This window comes from Equus asinus, unplaced genomic scaffold (assembly GCF_041296235.1).
Source record: "Equus asinus isolate D_3611 breed Donkey unplaced genomic scaffold, EquAss-T2T_v2 contig_3, whole genome shotgun sequence".
Taxonomy (NCBI): domain Eukaryota; kingdom Metazoa; phylum Chordata; class Mammalia; order Perissodactyla; family Equidae; genus Equus; species Equus asinus.
This window is the reverse complement of record NW_027224960.1, coordinates 188,973-206,898: the sequence shown is the minus strand read 5'-3', so window position 1 is coordinate 206,898 and position 17,926 is coordinate 188,973. Positions and strand designations below refer to the sequence as shown.

Below are 17,926 nucleotides of genomic sequence, written 5' to 3'. Positions count from 1 at the left end.
ACCGCCGAAGCGGAGCGCAGGAACTTAACCCCTCGGCCCTGGGCCGGCCCCTCTCTTGTGCTTCTGATTTGCGTCCTGATAGTGTCTAAAAATATGGGTTGTTCATATCAGATGTATACCACTTTTACACAGCTGGCTGGCTTGCTTTTCAGGCAGTTTGACGTTTGACTTTTCATCCCTAGTGAATTAAGTAATTTTTCTACTGTGAGATGTATCCTTGGCGCCTAGTGGCAAAGTAAAGAAAATTACAGGGAGCAGGGATCAGAATTCCATTCGTAGCTGGCAAAAAGGTGCCTTTGAGTAACTGTTAGGATGGTATACGTTTCTAGAGCACTTTAGCTAGCGTGTAGAGTTTGGGAATGAGCCTCTGATACCTCTTATGCCTATTTTTCTGCATTAACAAGCAGTAGATAGATGTTTTTTTTCCCCTCAAGAAAAAAAAATACGCTTTGGTTCTTAGATTATGGATCCGTAATTGTGTAAAGATTGTCGCTTTGGTTTCTGAACTTGTGTTAATTGGCCCAAGTACAATAAACCTTTATTTACGGGTTATTGGGCACATGAGGTACCCAGTACAACTTGTTGGTTGTTTATTATCAGGCATTCATGTTCATATACATGAAGGGTGTACCTTACAGTTAAATATGACCTTTAGATTTCACTAAGTCTCACAAAGTCTGCATTTAAGACCATAGGTTGAACTTGGATTTTCTCTCGTTCTTTAGGGTGAACAAATTATTTATGTCTAGACTTTCAGGATAGAATTATTCATGTTATGCCAGGGTCACTTTTTCTTATGGGTCTTGAATTTCTGTAGATCTTGTTGCTAAGAGTAATAATCATAACTAAAATCGAGTGCTTATTGTTAACCTTTACCTGTATAATCTTGATTACTTCTCGAAACAACCCTATGGAGAAGGTACGTGGTGTTCCTCATTTTACAGATGAGGAGGAAACTGAGACAGAGAATCAAAGAACTTGACCAAAGTTATGTAGTTTGTAATTGGTGGAGCTGGAATTGAACCCACTCTTGACTCTGAAGCTTATGTTCTTAACCACAAGACGTTAATGCCTCCTTGAGCTGCCAGATGTAACGCGATTCTGACCATTTTAATTTGGCCCCAGTATTATAATGGAAGAAGTTCATGGTAGCTACTGTTGTGGTCATTTGGTGTAGGTCTTTGAGTTTGTAGCTGTTTATAATATTTTGACTTGTGTGTCCAGATGAGATAGTGAGATAACCGAAACATTTAATTCCAGGAGAGTCTTAAGCTATGTGAAAAACCGTCTGTAAAGAACCACAAATATAAATGTAGAAAATTAATTTTAAAAAGTTTTTCCTTCCTGATTATTTACTATGAAGGAGCTCAAAGTGGGTGTTGAGAAGAACTTTCTCAGGCTGAAGTGTCATTCATCTCAAGTCATAATCGTAGTTAAAGGATAATGTAACAGTAATGCTTGAGTGAGTTGAACCCACAATACTGAATCACTCTTGATTCTCTTATAATATGAAATAATACGAACTATATAATACATTATCATTAACTTTATTTTACACAAATAGTTCCAGGTGTTTTCTTTATCAGATCTTCTGTCGAACACTAAGAGCAAAGATTAGTTCTAATTTTTACTTGTGTTTATAAACAAAGAAAGTTTTCTAGGGTTTTGTGGTGGAAAAATAGCACAAAGGCAAGAGGCAGGAAAAGAAACGGATGACCTGGCTAAATCATACATTGAAAAATCAGTGGGGGAAAAAAAAACCTTTAAAGGTTTTGTTATTGTTTTTAGAGAGTTTTTAAAATTTGTTTTATTTTAAATAGGATTGGCTTGTTTTTTCAAATGTTTGGCATTATGAAAGACCAGCCTCTGATTGACAGGTAAACTTAGCTGTAATTTATTTTCATGTAAACCTCTTTGAGATTTGATGTGACTTGTCATTTTAATCCTTATGGCAGCTGATTAGTTGAAAAGCTGACAGCAGTATAACTAGTTATTGGTCTTAAATTTAAAAAGGCAGAATGTCTTAAGAAGTGTCTGTTAGGCTGGTAGTTCACAATCAGTTACACACTACGCTAATTTTTTTTTTTTTTTTGAAGATTGGCACCTGAGCTAACGTCTGTTGCCCATCTTCTTCTTTTTTCTTCTTCTCCCTGAAGCCCCCCAGTACATAGTTCTATATTCTAGTTGTAGGTCCTTCTGGCTCTGCTCTGTGGGACACTGCCTCAGCATGGCCTGATGAGCAGTGCTAGGGCCGCGCCCAAGAGCCGAACCAGGGAAACCCTGGGCCGCCAAAGCAGAGCGCTCGAACTTAACCACTTGGCCACGGGTCCGGCCCCCATACTAACCTAATTTTTGAAAAATGTAACCTGTGAAGTGTTTGCATTCTCACTATGTGGAAAGCATTAAGCCAGGCCTGTGGTGGGAGAGTAGATGCAAATTTTATAAAGGGTTTTGAAAGCATTTAAATACCAGCTGTTTGGTTATGTTATTGCTTGGGGCTTTAATTTTGATCAGGGCAGTTCTCATTATTGGCACCCTCTGGTGTAGTTGGCCATGAGTTTTCAGTTATATGTTGTATTTCTAGAGATGAGATAAATGTGGTACTTAAAGGAATTTCTGTATAGATATAGGTGTGTGAAATAATTTTTTTCTGTAAGAAATTGTGTGAATTTATGTGCCTATTTCACTCTTGGAGTCTGAATAAGTTTATGGATTGGGTGACAGGATACAGGCAATTGTTGGGTTTACATGAGGTCCTTTCCTCTAGACCTTGAATGTTTTCTTGGACGTGGCAGAAGCTGTTCAAATGGTTTAAGTCACTGGAAAATGGTGTATGGATCTTTCTTTAGGAATGTTGAATCTAGCAGGGCAGTAAAAGGAGTGTCCAAGTAGGATCTCTCTGTACCTGGGTTTTTTTTTTTTTTGAGATTTTATTTTTCTTCCTTCTCCCCAAAGCCCCCCAGTACATAGTGGTATATATTTTAGTTGTGGGTCCTTCTTGTTGCGGTACATGGGATGCCGCCTCAGCCTGGCCTGATGAGAGGTGCTGGGTCTGCGCCCAGGATTCGAACTGGTAAGACCCCGGGCCACCGAAGCAGAGCACGCAAACTTTGCCACTTGGCCATGGGGCCGGCCCCTGTACCTGTTTCTTAATGCTTGTCTTATGATTGGCTTGATAGCTGACATACAGGATGGTTAACCTCCATTTCTCCATCTGTGAACTGGGAGTGAGTTTAATAGATACTGCTAAAGTGTAAAGTTGTTCAGGGGGAGGTAACATGGTTGTAACAGCAGTTCTTAGAAGACAATAAACTAAAGCTCTTTGGGGTCTTTGTTAATTTTTAAGTGTTTTAAGAGCATAAAGAGATCCCGAGACTAAAAGTTTGACAACTGCTGGTGTAGAGGAATGAACACTGAACTTGGAGCTAAACCTGGTTTTCTGGTTATAGCCCTGTTGCTTAACTGATTGTGTGGCCTTGGACAAATCATTTATCCTTTCTAGAGCTCTACTTTGTCATTTACAAAATGAAGTTGTACTAGATGTTCTATCGTTATTTAAAAACTCCTGCTTATGTGTGTTGATCCTTTTTTGATTTTACTTGCCTTTTGTGGGGGTAGAGAGAAGGGTGGTGATGAGGTTAAGTTTCTTTATTCAATGTATGCATATCTTTTTTGCCTTAAAGCTTACGTTGGTTGGGATACAGGTGTTTTGTTGCTAATATGATGTCATAGTATCATGTACACATACTTTTGCAAACGTTTATTGGAAAGGAAAAACTTTTTGATGGGAAGTTTGTTAATGTGCCTTAGGATATCTTCTGTTTTGAAAGATTACTATATTCAGTGTATTATATTTCTGCCCTTTAATGATTGGAGATGATGCTTTTGAAAAGACCTATATTAATTCTAGTCATTAATACTTTCTGTCCTGGGAAAAGTTTCTGCGACTTTTTTACTGTAGCCACTATTTTCACCTCCTGACTCTGAGACTCTCAGTTTTGGTTTGAAGTAGCAATTCTTGGTATCTGTAGTCTGGCTTTTTTGTTAACTGTTCCATGCAATATTTGTTTAAGAATTATTGGTATGGCTGTGGTGTTCATGTATGTGTGTGTGTGTGTGTGTGTATCTCCTATACTTTTTATTTTGGGGGAATGCTTTATTAGTCGATCAAATACTTGAGTATCAGCTAGGGACCAGGCACGGTGCTAGGGTATCCAAAGGGTAATAAGATAAAATTCCTGCCTCCTTAAGGCGTTCTTTTTTCTTTTTTTGGAGGTAGATTCTCCCTGAGCTACCATCTTGCCAGTCTCCCTCTATTTTGTCTGTGGGTCACCACCACAGCATGGCTCCTGATGAGTGGTGTAGGTTTGTGCCTGGGAACTGAACCTGGGCTGCCAAAGCGGAGTGTGCTGAACTTCACCACTAGGCCATGAGGCCAGCCCCCCTTAAGGCATTCTTAATCTAGTTAGGGAGATAGTAAGTAAATAAGCAGTTACAAAGCAGTGCTAAAATGGAGGTATATTGGCTGTGTTAGGCATCAGAAATGAAGGAAAGCCTAATTTGGGGGATGTCTAGGAAAGTTTTTCAGAGGAGATGGTATCTGTATTGGGTGTCGAAGATGAGTTAGGATGAGTTGAGGATTGGCTGTGAAAAAGGGCAGTCCAGGCAGAGGGATTAGTATGGTTAAAGATTAGTCTTATTTTCCACATAGCAGAGCAGATAAGATATGTACACAAATAGTTTTAAACCAGGATATAAAATGATGAATGCTGCATTAGGTCAAAACTAAGTTTCTGTGGGAGTTCAGAGTAGGAAGAGATTTGTGATGAGGTCCGGGAAAGGCTTTATGGAAAGATAGCATTTGAATCTTGGAGAAGGGGCACAGTTTTGACAAAGAAGACTGGGGCAGGATTCCGGATGTGAGGTATAGCAGTTTGAGCAAGGAATGTATAAATTAGTGTTTTCTGTTTGGAAGAAGGTCAACTTAAAAGCTCAACTCCTGGACGAATAGTGTATAATGATTGTGCAATTAGTATGTTTTTCCCAGCTCTATTGATATGTAATTGACGTATGTCATTGTGTAAGTTTAAGGTGTGTAGTGTGATGATTTGATGGATGTATATATTTTGAAATGATTAGCACAATAATGTTAGTTGATACATCCTTCACCTCACATAATTAACGTTTTTGTTAATTATGTTGTTGTGGTGAGAGCATTTAAGATCTACTCTCTAGCAACTTTCAAGTACGTAATACAGTATCATTAACTATAGTCTCCACGCTGTACCTTAGATCCTCAGAACTTTTTCATCTTATAGTGCAGTTTTGGTATGCTAACTTTTGTGGCTTCATCTTGTAAAAGCCACGTGCCCTTGTGAATGATCCTGATAATTTCAGTTCAGAAGAACTGTCAAAAGTATTTCTCACTTTTCTTAAGGATTGTGTAGAATTTAACACAGATTTTGAATGACTATGATTGTTCAAAATCTGTCCTTAGTTGTCTTTGCTTTGGTCATTTGATGTGGTCAGTTGACTTTTGGGTGACATTTGATTTATAAAATGAAAAATCAAAAATAATTTATTTTCCAGTAATACTAGATTTATTTTGCCTTTTGAATTACATTGTTTTTTTTTTTTGGTTTATTTGCTAGCATTCCAAACTTAGTTCTGCTGTAATGCTTGTTTTGAAAATGTTGATTTGGTTGAACAAAATTAATCTATCGGAACAATTTGAGCCTAAGACAAAATTTGCATTTGCAAATAAACAGGATTTGGTCTGCAAGGTCAAGGGTCAGCAAACTATGGCCACTAACCAGTGGCCTATTTTTGTGAAATTGGAATACACCCAAGACCATTTGTTTACATTGTCTGTGGCTACTTTTGTACCACAGTCTCAAAGTTGAATAGTTGCAATAGAGACCTAATGGCCCACAAAGCCTAAAATGTTTACTATCTGGCCTTTTATAGAAAGATTCTGCCCTAGGTGAATGCAGAAAACTGCATCCAGCTGAACTGAGCTATATTAAAATACATGGATATATGTGCACACACCTCAAACATACATCAGCTCCCTCAGTTTACCCCTTGTGTTATGAGCCACATCCATCACATCTGTTGTTACAGTTGTCCATCCAATTTCAGATAACCGTCCTTCCATCACTTTATAATAATTCATAAGCTGCAACCCTTCTGAGGCCCATTTCCACAGGCACATGTCATGTCTTTTTCAAGGTAAGTGCCATATTACTGTATTTGTGTATTTCTTAATCACTTAACATGTGTACACTTGTGCTACTGTGTTTTTTAGGTTTCTATCTTTTTAAAAAATGTGTCACTGATGAAACTTTTTGAGTCTTACTGCTTCTAAGTCCATTTTTCCTGTGAGTCTTATGGTGTTCGTTGCATAATATTGCATAACCTGGTGATTTTTAGGAACTCATGTTGTGTGATTGCAGAACTGACTGTAATTGTCATCCTTCGAAAGTACTAATTCATTTACCAGATATTTCTTGGACTGTGTGAGGATTAAATGAATTAGTGGACACAAAACACTTAGATTAGTGTCTGGGACATAATAATTACTCAAATATTAGTTATTACTGATTACTATTACCATGTGCCAATAACTGTTCTAAGAATTGCTTAGGTGAACAAGACAAATTAAGACCCCACCCCCATGGAGCTTTCATTATGCTTTAAAAAACCTGTATTAATATACATTTTGGCTAGTAACTCAGTCCTCCCCACAAAAGACATTGTTTGTTTTTTTTCCTGCTTTTTCTCCCCAGATCCCCCCAGTACGTAGTTGTATGCTTTAGTTGTGTGTCCTTCTAGTTGCGGCATGTGGGATGCTGCCTCAACATGGACTAATGAGCCGTGCCATGTCGGCACTCAGGATCTGAACCAGCGAAACCCTCGGCCGCCAAAGCGGAGTGCGTGAACTTAACCACTCGGCCATGGGGCCAGCCCCAGACATTTTGTTTTTATAAATAATATTTTTTTAATATCTATCCGTTTGCTTAAAACAATTTTCTAGTCACTGTCTCATTGACCTTATGTAATGTTTTATTGAATAAGTTTTTGAATTTTTTATAACTATAACCCCGGGAAATGAATCTGATCTACCTTCAAGGAGATAATTATCTCCTTTTTTACTATAGTTCAAAATAAAAAGGTAAACAATATAATTTCAGACTTAGAAAATTTTACAAATTAGAAAATAATACAAAGATTCTCATATGCCCTTCACCCAGATTTAGCACATGGTAATATTTTACCACATTTGCTTTATCATTCCCTATTATTATTTTTCTGAGTCATTTGGGAGTAAATTTCAGACATGATCCTTCTTTACACTGAATACTTTGACATGTATTCCCCCCAAATAGAAGTATTTTCTTATGTAACCTCAGTATAGTTAGCAAATTAGAAGTGAACACTGATAACGATACTATTTCTAATCTATAGACCTTATTCATATTTTACCACTTGCTCCATAATGTCTTTTATACTGAGAGACAAAGATTTCTTTTTTTTCTGGCCCGGGATTCAATTCTGGGACATGCATTGCATTTCATTGTCATGTCTCTTTAATCTTCTTTAATCTGGAGCAGTTCACCTTGCTGTTTTCTCCCTTCAGTCTTTTGAAGAACACAGGTCCATTAATTGGGGTTTGTCTGATGTTTCTTTGTGATTCTGTATTTTGCTAGGAATACTATGAGGTGATGTGTCTTTCTCTCAGCACATTTTATCAGGAGGCATATGATATCTTTGCTTTTACTGTATTTTAAAGTGATTTTGCTTTTAATACTGATTGTTAATCAGCTCATTCTCTGCCATTAATGTAGAGATTTGAAGGTAGGCTTGGTTAATTTCTATAGAGTCGGAGAGAATTTCTCCACCTCTCATTTCTCTTGTCATTCCCCTTTCCTCCTTCCTCAGATACCCCCCAAATTCAAAACCAAAACACCCTGTTTATGAACTCTCGTTGTGTATTCTGAGTATCTACTAAAAATAGAGAACTAAGAGTGAATGTCTCACATTAAAGTGACTGAACCTGTTACTCATTAAGTATGTGAAATAATACATTTCGTTCAAAGGCTGACTATAGTGCATCCAACACAGCTTACTGAATACCTCACTTTAGAGACAGAAGGGAAAATATTTGAGGGCACTGAAAGACTTCAGGGTTTTAAAAAAATAGCTCAACAAATCACCACTCTGTTAAGGACTCCCTCGCCAGGCATTATCTTCATTTTAATAAACATTTATTATTCCTCTGTACAAGGCAATTGGTTATTTCCCACGTGGGGAAAAAGAGCTGAACCCAGACCAGTTTCCTTCTTTGAGGAGCTTACACTCTAGTAGAGAGTACTCGGAGTTTTAAACAAGGAACTACAAGCAGAATGTATTGCTTATTATAAGAGAAGTAAAAGAAAATTCAGTGGGAGAAGAAGGGAAAGAGAACCTTCTTTGAGCTAAGAGTTGTGGTAAGATAAGATTGGAAAGTCGTGTGAATTTCTTGCAGAGAGCTTTGAATGCTATGCTTAGGAATTTGTACTTTATCCTTATTTATAGACATGGGAAGCCTTTGAATATTTTGAGCATGGAGGTGACAGATGTTTGAGTCTATACTCGATTATGCCAATTACTGGAAATACTGAGAAGATAGTACAGTCCTTTAGGCAAGGAGTATTTTTAGGAGGACATAGGCATATACTTGTAACTCCTATCCCCCCCCAGAAAAAAATAGGAGCATATGCTGAGCACCAACTGAGTGCTACAGGTAATATGTGGTATAATGATAGAGTAGTTTAGTACTCAGATGAGGGGTAGAATGAATTTGGGTAAAAGATGGAGTTTCAAGGCAGGTAAAGATGACTTTTGGGTACACCTTCTTCCTCCTTCCTTCCCAATTTCAAATGTAGTATTAAAATATTTAGATAACTTGTATTCCTTCATACTACCAACTGCTTATTACTGTTTTCCGTGATTTGTCTCTGACATCTGAATTCTAAATGTTTGTCCAATTATTTTTGATGGGAGCTAGGGTTACCTGTCTTACTTGATGGATGAATTGTGGAAACAGGTGCCGTTTTCTGCCTCTAAAGTCTAAACTCATTAAAATTGTGTGGGGTTTTTTTCCCTGCAGAGAAAGAGAACCCCTGTTCTCTCCTAAATACCCTTTTCTTATAATTCCTCACAACAAGAATAAAACTTTTTGCTTTGCTTTCTTGCTTTTGTCACATTCTTTGCCTCCTGTCTCCATTTGAAGAGTCTGCCTTTGGGTGGGGGTTTGGAGTGGTGTATCGATGAAGTTAATGTATTGAGTAAAGCAAAAATCAGTGCACCAAATAAAATGAAACATTTCTTAAGTTCCCAGTAATTTGGCCCACATGAACATGTGACCTTTATTGCAATGTAAGTTTTATTGTTTTGAGTATTATATAGAGACCACTATTTAAACATAATAAGGTAAAATGCAGATCTTATTCAAATATTGCCGCTCTGTTACTAAAATATGTTATTTCTGGGGCTGGCCCGGTGGGGCAGTGGTTGAGTTCGCACGTTCTGCTTCAGCGGCCCAGGGTTTGCCGGTTCGGATCCCAGGTGTGGACATGGCACCGCTTGGCAAGCCATGCTGTGGTAGGCGTCCGACGTATAAAATAGAGGAAGATGGGCAGGGATGTTAGCTCAGGGCCGGTCTTCCTCAGCAAAAAGAGGAGGATTCGTAGCGGATGTTAGCTCAGGGCTAATCTTCCTCAAAAAAAAAGAAGGTATTCCTTACCTCCATCAGAACATTTGTATCTTGTATTTAAAACAATAGACTAGAATTTGTTCAGTCCTTTGTTGTTTCTTAAGTGTTTTGGAAAGCTTGACATTTTCAGACAAATTCTGAATAATGTTTGTTTGCCCAAGGAGGTTCTATAGTACTGAGCCTTATAAAACCAGGAATCCCTAGGTTTTGCCCTTAAGTGCTTTTAGATTAAAAATAAATAAGAAAAGATATTTCGTAAATGATATAAATATATTTTCCTGGCAACGAATATGGAGATAGCGTATACATGCACACCTGTGAACTTTCATAACAGATTTTAAAGATGACTCAGGCTGGAAGGGAGAACATTAATGGACAAAGATTGGGGTTACTAACCTTGTTATTTGTATATTCCTTTTCTGTTTTTTTAAAATTATGGTAAAATACACATGGTATAAATTTTAGTATTTTAACCACTTTAAAGTGTACAATTCATTGGCATTAAGTATATTCACAATGTTGTGCAACCATCATCACTAATCTCGGGACATTCCCTTTACCCTAAAAAGAAACCCTGTATCTCCTAATGCTCCTTTCCCCATCCCCTTGCAAGCACTAATGTACTTTCTAACTCAGTGGATTTGCCTGTTGTGGAAATTTCGTATAAATGGAATCATATAATATGTGGTCTTTTGTGTCTGGCTTCTTTCACTTAGTATACTGTTTTGAAGACTTATCCATATTGTAGCATGTATCAGTACTTCATTCCTTTTTTTAAAAATTTTTATTGAAAAAAATTTTTTTGAAGATTGGCACCTGAGCTAACAACTGTTGCCAATCTTCTTTCTTTGCCCTGCTTTTTCCCTCCAATCCCCCCCAGTATATAGTTGTATATTTTAGTTGTGGGTCCTTCCAGTTGTGGCATGTGCGACATCGCCTCAGCGTGGTTTGATGAGCGGTGCTGTGTCCCTGCACCAAGGATTATGAACCGGCGAAACCTGGGGCCGCTGCAGCAGAGCGTGTGAACTTAACCACTCAGCCACAGGGCCAACCCCAAGTACTTCATTCGTTTTTATGACTAATTGATACTCCATTGTATGGATATCCTACATTTGTGTATCCATTCACCAGTTGATGGGCATTTGGTTTGTTTCTCCCTTTTGGCTATTGTGAATAGTGCTACTATGAACATTTATGTACATTTTCTTGTTTGGACATATGTGTTCATATCTCTTGGATATAAACCCAAGAGTGGAATTGCTGAGTCGTAATCATAATTTATGGTAATTCTGTGTTTAACTTATTGAGGAAATGCCGAACTGTTTTCTACAGTGGCACATCTTAACATTCCCATCAGCTGTCCTTGAAAGTTTCAGTTTCTGCAGCTCCTTGCCAACGCTTTTCTGGTGTTATAAAAAAAAATATGGCCATTCTAGTGGGTGTGAAGTGATATCTCATTGTGGTCTATTTTATTTTTTTATTTAAGCAAGTTTATTTAGAACCTGTTTAAAAAGACCAAGCAATACTCAGTATAAAAAAACAATTTCAACCAAGATACTTTTAGTATGAGATTATAAACGCTGTAAAATGTGATTAGGGACTGGAGACGAGTAGTGAGAAATAATTTGTACTAATTTTGAATAAAATTTACTATGTACTGTTTATTAAAATAAAAGTTTTGGAGATTCTTTTACATATTTGCGAATGTCTGTGTATTATGGGGAACCCAGCTTTTCTCTCATAGCATAAGGGGAAGTATAGCTTAATGGTAATAAAGACATGGGTTAAAATCTTAATTCAGTTCCATGCTTGCCTTGGAAACTCATTCAATCTCTGAATCTTGATGATTACTTCTACTGAAAATGGGTATTAAAAGTAAAGAAGTGGGGCTGGCCCCGTGGCCGAGCGGTTACGTTCGCGCGCTCCGCTGCAGGCGGCCCAGTGTTTCGTCGGTTCGAATCCTGGGCGCGGACATGGCACTGCTCGTCAGACCACGCTGAGGCAGCGTCCCACATGCCACAACTAGAGGAACCCACAACGAAGAATACACAACTATGTACCGGGGGGCTTTGGGGAGAAAAAGGAAAAAATAAAATCTTAAAAAAAAAAAAAGGTAAAGAAGTAATTGGAAGTGAATATTAAATAAGATAATGTCATGTACATTTTAAGAGTTCAATATTATTATTGATCAGAGTAGATGTTGTAAGGTGGGATGTTGCAATTTCATAAGGTGCTGTCTTAGTAGGAGAGAAGGCCATAGAGGAAACAGGGGCTCCCATCTTGTAGGACCTGCAAGAAAACCTTAAGGCTTTGGCTTTGGCTTTGTTTATTTAATTGTAATAAAATTTACAAAACATAAAATGTACCATTTTAACTATTTTTAAATGTACAATTCAGTGGCGTTAAATAATTCACATTGGTGTGCAGCCGTCACCTCCATCCATCTCCAGAACTTTTTCATTATCCCAAACTGAAACACTGTACCCATTAAACAATGGCTCCCCAATCCCCTCTCCCCCCAAACCTCTGGTAACTACCATTCTATTCTCTGTCTCTGAATTTGACTTTTCTAGATACCTCTATATAAGTGGAATCGTGCAATATTTGTCCTTTTGTGTTTGGCTTATTTAACTTAGCATAATGTCCTCAAAGTTCATCCATTTTGTAGCCTGTATCAGAACTTAATTCCTTTGTAAGGCCGAATAATATTCCATTAATTGTATGTATATACCATGTTTATCCATCCATCTGTTGATGGACATTTGGTTCGTTTCTATCTTTTGAGTATAGTGTGTAGTGCTGTTGTAAACAGTGGTGTACAAATGTCTGTTCGCGTCCCTGCTTTCACTTCTTTTGGGTGTACACCTAGAAGTGGAATTCTATCTGTAATGTCTTGAGGAACCAAAATCTGTTTTTTACAGCAGCTGTACTATTTTACATTCCCTGCAATGTATAAGCATTCCACTTTCTTCACATTCTTGCCAACAATGCTTTTTATTTTATTTTTCTGATAATAGCCAACCTAATGGATGTAAAGTGTTATCTCATTGTGGTTTTGATTTGTATTTCACTAATGATTACTGATGTATAGCATCTTTTCACGTGCTTATTGGCTGTTTATGTATCTTCTTTAAAGAAATGTCTGTTGAAGTCTTTTGCCCAATTTTAAATTAGGGTGTTTGGTTTTTTTTTTGTTTAGTTGTAGGAGTCATTTATAAGTTCTGGATATTAATCCGTTATTAGATAGATGATTTGTGAGTATTTTTTCCCTTTCTGTGGGTTGTCTTTTCACTCTCTCGGTTGTGTTCTTTGATGCTCCTCTGTGGTGTCTACATGGGCATCAGGGAATCCGTATTCTGTTTTATCTGACCTGTTGTATTTTTCATCTCTAGTATTTCTAGTTGGTTCTTCTTTATAATTTCGATCTGTTTTGTGAAGTAACTCCAGAACTCATTGACTTGTCTGTCTATATTTCCCTTTACCTCATTGAATATTTTGAGGATAGCTATTTTGAACTCCTCTTCACTTAGTTTACCCACTTCCAAGCCCTCAGGACCTACTTCTGTATTTTTATTGTTTTCCTTTTGGACTGGAGCTTTTATAAATTGCTTGATGGTAGAGGAGCGGTTTTTTCACACTGCTATTATTAGGCTGCAGTTACAGCCTGTCGCCACTAGATGGGGGTCGAGAGGCTTCTTTTCTGAGCCCTGCGCCTTCAGCCAAGATGGCCGCGCCCAGCGTGGGTTGGGGGAGGAGGGGCACTTTCATTTACGCTGACCTGGATTGGATCAGCTCTCACTTTCTGGTCTCCCGGGGCCCAGGCTTGCTGGGGCTCTCATACGCGAAATCTTTCCCCTGTTAGAGGGTTTCACTGCATGGGCAGTGGGAGTCCTGGACAATCCCCTGAGGTGCAGCCCCTCCCCCACTTCTTCCCTCACCTGCGGCAGTGATCCCAGTCTCTAGGGGAGGTAGCGATGTTCTATCCTACCTTGTTGCAGCTCCTCCGAGGCTGGCTGCAGTCTCTCCGCCTTCCATCGTTTGGCTGCTGTCAGTCTCTGATGATTTCTGTTATTAGGATTGTTTTTTTGGTTGGGAAGCAGTTGCTCTTTTTGGTTGTACTTTGGAGGGGAGAGAGTCCTGGGTGAGCTCACACCGCCATGTTGCTGATGTCCCATATTTCATTCTTTTTAATGTTATTGTAAATGGAAGTGTTTTCTTAGTTTCCTTTTTGGATTGTTAATTGCTAGTGTATAGGACTATAACTTTGACTTTTGTGTGTTGATCTTATATCCTGAAACGTTGCTGAATTCATTTATTAGCTCTAGTAGCTTTTCTGTAGATTCTTTAGGATTTTCTGTATATAAGATCATGTCCTCTATGAATTACTTCCTCCTTTCCTATTTGGATACCTTTTATTTATTTTTCCTTTCCAATTGCTGTTGAATAGAAGTGGCAAAAATACATACTTGTCTTGTTCCTGATCTTATGTGGAAGGCTTTTAGTCTTTCACTATTAAGTATGATGTTACCTTTGGGTTTTTCAAAATTCTCTTTATCAAGTTGAGGAAATTCCTTTGTCTTCCTAGTTCTTTGAGTGTTTTTATCGTGAAAATGTGTTGAATTTTGTCAACTGCTTTTCCTCTTTCAATTTAGATGGTTATGTGATTTTTCTGCCCTTTGTTTATGTGGTCTATTACATCGATTTATTTTTGTGTCACGCTTTGTATTCCTTGGATAAATCCCACTTGGCCATGGTGTATTATTCTTTTAATGTGTTATTGAGTTCTGTTTGCTAGTATTTTGGTTAGGATTTTTGCATCAGTATTCATAAGGAACATTGGTCTGTAATTTTATTTTGTTGTGCTGTTTATGTCTGACTGGTGTCAGGGTACTACCAGCCTCAGAGAATGAGTTAGGAAGTATTCCCTCCACTTCTAGTTTTTTGAAGAGTTTGAGAGGGATTGGTGATAATTCTTCATTAAATGTAAGGTAGAATTTACCAGTGAGGCATCTGATCCTGGGTTTTTCTCTTTTCGGGGTGTTTTTGATTAGCAACTCAAGGAAAGAGTTTGAATAGTTACAAGCCAAAAAAAAAATATATATATTAGTTTTGGTATTTACCTATGTAGTTAGTTTTACCATTGTTCTTTATTTTACAGTATAGGTCTGTGTTACACTGTGGTGTCCTTTGATTTCAGCCTGATGGACAGCCTTTAGCATTTCTTGTAGGGCATGTATACTAGCAACAAATTCCCACAGGTTTTGTTTTTTGGCACATTTCTTCTTCACTTTTCAATGATACGTTTGCTGGATATAGAATTCTTGGTTGTTAGGACTTTTTTCCCAGCACTTTATCTGTTTTCACTGTTCTCTAGTCTCCTTGGTGTTCAACTGTTAATCTTAATGAGAATCCCTTGTAGTTGTCACTTCTCTTGTTGATTTTGCAATTTTCTTTGGCTTTTGACAGTTTATTTATATTTTGTCTCAGTGTGGATCTCTGTTTATCCTACTTGGAGTTCATTGAGCTTCTTGGATGTGTAAATGCATGTATTTCATGAAATTTAGGGAGTTTCTGGCTGTTGTTTCTTAAAACATTTTTTGTGCTCCTTTTTCTCTATTCTTTCTGTGGCTCTTATTATGCATGTGTTGGTATACTTGATGGTGTCTCTGATGGTCTGTTCATTTTTCTTTATTCTTTCTGTTCCTCATACTGGGTAACTTCAATGGGGCTATCTTCAAGTTTACTGATTATTTCTTTTCCTTGTTCAAGTCTTCTGTTGAACCTCTATGGTGAATTTTTTTTGGTGAGGAAGATTGGAGCTAACATCTGTGCCAGTCTTCCTCTATTTTGTATGTGGGATGCTGCCACAGCATGGCTTGATGAGTGGTGTGTAGGTCTGTGCCTGAGATCTGAACCCGTGAACCTTGGGCTACTGAAGCGGAGTGTGAGAACTTAACCACTTTGCCACTGGGCCAGCCCCATGAAGTTTTCACTTCTGTTATTGCACTTTTCAGCTCTCAAATTTTATTTGGTTTCTTTATGTAATTTATTTTTCCGGATTTTCTTACCTTGGTAAGATATCCTTGTTTCCTTTAGTTCTTTGTTCATGGTTTCCTTTAGCTCTTTGAGTGTATTTCAGACAGTTGATTTAAAGCCCTTGCCTACTAATTCCAATGTCTGGGCTTCCTTAGGGACAGTTCTGTTAATTTCTTTTCCTGTGAATGGGCCATACTTTCTTGTTTCTTTGTATGCTTGTAACTTTTTGTTGAAAATGGACATTTTGAATATTGTAATGTGGTAACTGGTAAACATCCTTCTCCCTCCCCAGAGTTTGTTGCTGCTGCTTGTTGTGGGTTGTCGTTTTTGCTTGGTGAACTTTCTAACTTATTTTTATAAAGACTATTTTTTGTCTTGTGTGGACACTGAAGAGTTTGTTCTGGTAGCTTACTGGTCTGTTAGTGGTTTAACAGAACTTTCCTTAAATGCCTAGAAGCAAAAACAAAAAACAAATCAACTCTCCCAGTCTTTGCAGATTGACTCAGTGTTGGGGCACTTTGCAGTGCTTAGCCAGTTCATTTAAGACTCTTCCCTAGCCCTTACTTCTTGATTGTGTGGAGGCTAGAGGTCAGCTAGAGGTGAATGCTTGTAGCCTTGTCATGTCTTTTCTGAGCTTGTCTCCAGCCTTGGGCGTATGTGTGGCCTTCCAAATTTCCTGGTATGTGCAGGAGCCTTTTGGAACCCTTATTCCTTCACGTTCTCTTTCTTCAGCTTCTTTCTTCCCATTCTTTTATGTCTGTTTAGTGCCTGGCCTAGTTGTTATCCCTTGTCCCACATGGCTGTAAATGGTATATTTGCCTTTAAATGCTTTAGACAAACCCCACTTGTCTCAGGAACTTCTCCTGAGAAAGTTCTGAGGTGAGTGAAAAAAGGAGAACCCCTGCCCTAATCTGTCAGATAACGACCAAACAAGTCAAAACCACAATTCTTTAATAATAAGGTTGATATTTCCCTCTTTGCATGTGCAGGTTGCACTAGGTATGTGGGCCACTGTCTTCATGGCTGCCACCTAGATGGGGGGTGGGGTATGGTAGGTGCATAAGTTAAAACACCACAGTGCTCTCATACCAGAGTTTAGCACCTCTTTCTGTTATGTGTTCTCCTGGCGATTGTAAGTTTTTGATTAGCTTGTAGAGTTTCAAAAAAGTTGATTCTGATGATTTTTACCAGCATAATTGTTGCCTTAGTGGAGGGATGGAGTTTTGGAGTTACCTGCTCCACTCTTGTGTATGATGTCATTCCTGGTGTGTTTGTCTTAATCCCTATGCCAGTGCCACGTTTTCTTAACTATCACTTTTTATGAAGTCTTGGTATCTGCTAGGGCGTTAATGCCCACACTGTTCTTTGTACTGTATTGTGTATCTTGAGCCTGTACTGTTCCATATTATGTATTCCTTTTTATGTTTCTAAGTTCCTTGATAAATGTTTTATTCTATTTTGATAAACACTTTAAAGGCTTAACGTGAGCCAAGTATTGTTTTGGATCAAGGTTTCTTAACCTTGGCATTATAGACATTTTGGTCCAGATAATTCTTTGTTGTGGATTGTGTCCTGTGTATGGATTGTGTTCCTGGCCTCTACCCAGTAGATACCAGTAGTGCCCCTCCCCCCAGTTGTGACAACTGAAGATGTTTAGAGACATTGTTAGATGGTCCCTGTGGGTGGTAGGGTCATGTATGAGGGTGGCATAGTCCTCCTGTTTGAGAACCATTGTTTTAGATGATAAGGATTCACAGATAATACTGAGCTAAGTAGAAAAATAAATAGTTGAAATGCAGTAGTCTCCTCTTATTCACAGTGTTGCTTTCTGTGGTTTCAGTTTCATGTGATCAACCATGGTCTGAAAATATTAAACAAAATTCCAGAAATAAAGAATTCATAAGTTTTGAGTCATGCACCATTATGAGTAGTGTGATGAAATCTCATGCTGTCCTGCTCTGTCCTGCCAGGATGTGAATCATCCCTTTGTCCAGCATATCCACACAGTATACACTACGTGCTCGTTAGTCACTTAGTTGCCATTTTGGTTATCACATCACCTGTTGTGGTATCACAGTGCTTGTGTACAAGTAACCCTTATTTTACTTAATAATGGCCCCAAAGTGCAAGATT

The 17,926-nt window shown here is 38.2% G+C and overlaps 1 protein-coding gene across 5 annotated transcripts in view; it reads left to right on the top strand.

Annotated features, from left to right (window-relative positions):
* Positions 1-17,926, top strand: part of LOC123284404 (serine/threonine-protein phosphatase 2A regulatory subunit B'' subunit beta-like) — a 145,176-nt gene that overhangs the window by 40,654 nt on the left and 86,596 nt on the right. The gene's annotated exons all lie outside the window — the stretch shown is intronic.